Here is a 2,958-nt window from a genome sequence, read left to right on the forward strand (position 1 = left end):
CCCCTGCCTTGTGGGCCCCTTGAAGCTCCACCGACGTACTTCTTCCTCCTATATATATCCACGTACCCCCAAACGATCGGGGACAGAGCAAAAAACCTAATTCCACCGCTGCAACTTTCTCTATCCACGAGATCCCATTTTGGGGCCTGTTCCGGAGCTCCGCCGGAGGAGGCATCGATCACGGACGGCTTCTACATCATCATCCAAGCCCCTCCGATGAAGTGTGAGTAGTTTACTTCAGACCTCCGGGTCCATAGCTAGTAGCTAGATGGCTTCTTCTCTCTTTTTGGATCTCAATACAATGTTCTCCCCTCTCTCGTGGAGATCTATTCGATGTAATATTCTTTTTGCGGTCTGTTTGTTGAGACCGATGAATTGTGGGTTTATGATCAAGTCTATCTATGAATAGTATTTGAATCTTCTCTGAATTCTTTTATGTATGATTGGTTATCTTTGTAAGTCTCTTCGAATTATTAGTTTGGTTTGGACTACTAGATTGGTTGTTCTTGCCATGGGAGAAGTGCTTAGCTTTGGGTTCAATCTTGCGGTGTCCTTTCCCAGTGATAGATGGGGTAGCAAGGCACGTATTGTATTATTGCCATCGAGGATAACAAGATGGGGTTTTTATCATATTGGATGAAACTATCCCTCTACATCATGTCATCTTGCTTAAGGCGTTACTCTGTTTTTAACTTAATACTCTAGATGCATGCTGGATAGCGGTCGATGAGTGGAGTAATAGTAGTAGATGCAGAATCGTTTCGGTCTACTTGTCTCGGATGTGATGCCTATATACATGATCATACCAAGATATTCTCATAACTATGCTCAATTCTGTCAATTGCTCAACAGTAATTTGTTCACCCACCGTAGAATACTTATGCTCTTAAGAGAAGCCACTAGTGAAACCTATGGCCCCCGAGTCTCTTTCTCATCATATCAATCTCCATCACTTTACTATTGCTTTGCTTTTACTTTGCTTCTACTTTATTTACTTTGCATCTCTATACCAAAAATACCAAAAAGATATTATTTATCATCTCTATCAGATCTCACTTTCATAAGTGACCGTGAAGTGATTGACAACCCCTAAGCGTGTTGGTTGCGTTGAGCTATTGTTTTTGTGTAGGTACGAGGGACTTGAGCGTAGCCTCCTACTGGATTGATACCTTGGTTCTCAAAAATTGAGGGAAATACTTACGCTACTTTGCTGCATCATCCCTTCCTCTTCGGGGAAATCCAACGCAGTGCTCAAGAGGTAGAAAGAAGAATTTCTGGCGCCGTTGCCGGGGAGTCTGCGCAAGAGTCAACATACCAAGTACCCATCACAATCCCTATCTCCCGCATTACATTATTTGCCATTTGCCTCTCATTTTCCTCTCCCCCACTTCAGCCTTGCCCTTTTATTCGCCCTCTCTCTCTATCCTCCCTCTCTATTTGCCTCTTTTACCCATTTGCTCTTGTTTGCTCGTGTATTGGATTGCTTGTTTGTCGCGATGTCTCTACCTAGATTTGATGATCTTCACCTTAAAAGGTTAGAGGAGATCGAAAACAACATCAAGAAGTTTATGGTTTTGCAATTTGAGCATAATAATTTCTTTAGAAATGAGCTTAAGGAATAAAAAAGTTTCATGAATTATATGAATAAAGAGCTCGATGATATGTCTAAAGAATTTGATGGTATAAGATCCCAAATTGCCCATATTGAAAAATTAACTGCTGAAATTTCGGATATGCAAGCTACCTTAGTCAATAAGATGGCTGCTAAACCAGATTCCTATGAAAATAATGATGAAGATCTAAAAGTTATTGATGTGTCCCCTATTAAATCTTTGTTTTGCAATAGGAATCTTGATAATGATGGGACTGAATATGATCCACCTTTACCTAGAAGGCGTTCTAAGAATTCGGAATTTGTTGATCTTGATGCTAAATTTGATAAAAGTGGGATTGAAGAAATTAAAACCCTAGATGTTGCTAAACCCACTATTATGGATTTCAAGGAATTTAACTATGAAAATTTCTCTTTTATTGATTGTATTTCCTTGTTGCAATCCATGCTAAAATCTCCTCACGCTTATAGTCAAAATAAAGCGTTTACTAAACATATCGTTGATGCCTTGATGCAATCTTATGAAGAAACACTTGAATTGGAAGTTTCTGTCCCTATAAAACTTTATGATGAGTGGGAACCAACTATTAAAATTAAAATTAAAAATTATGAGTTTTATGCTTTGTGTGATTTGGGTGCTAGTGTCTCTACTATTCCCAAAACTTTGTGTGATTTGCTAGATTTCCGTGATTTTGATGATTGCTTTCTAAACTTGCATCTTGCAAATTCCACTATTAAGAAACCTATGGGAAGAATTAATGATGTTCTTATTGTCGCTAATAAGAATTATGTGCCCATAGATTTTATCGTTCTTGATATAGATTGCAATCCTTCTTGCCCTATTATTCTTGGTAGACCTTTCCTTAGAACGGTTGGTGCAATTATTGATATGAAGGAAGGGAATATTAGATTTCAATTTATATTAAAAAAGGGCATGTAACACTTCCCTAGAAAGAAAATAAAATTACCATATGAATCTATCATGAGAGCCACTTATGGATTGCCTACCAAAGATGGCAATACCTAGATCTATTCTTGCTTGTTATGCCTAGCTAGGGGCGTTAAACGATAGCGCTTGTTGGGAGGCAACCCAATTTTATTTTTATTCCTTGCTTTTTGCTCCTGTTTAGTAATAAATAAATTATCTAGCCTTTGTTTTGGTTGTTTTTTTTGTGTTTAATTAGTGTTTGTGCCAAGTAGAACCGTTGGGAAGACTTGGGGAAAGTCTTGTTGAACATGCTGTAAAAAACAGAAACTTTAGCGCTCACGAGAACTGCTGTAATTTTTATTTGGAAAGTGCTATTTAGTTAATTATTTTTGCAGATAATTAATATATAAATTCCTCA

The sequence above is a fragment of the Triticum dicoccoides genome, chromosome 7A (genome assembly GCF_002162155.2).
Source record: "Triticum dicoccoides isolate Atlit2015 ecotype Zavitan chromosome 7A, WEW_v2.0, whole genome shotgun sequence".
Classification (NCBI taxonomy): domain Eukaryota; kingdom Viridiplantae; phylum Streptophyta; class Magnoliopsida; order Poales; family Poaceae; genus Triticum; species Triticum dicoccoides.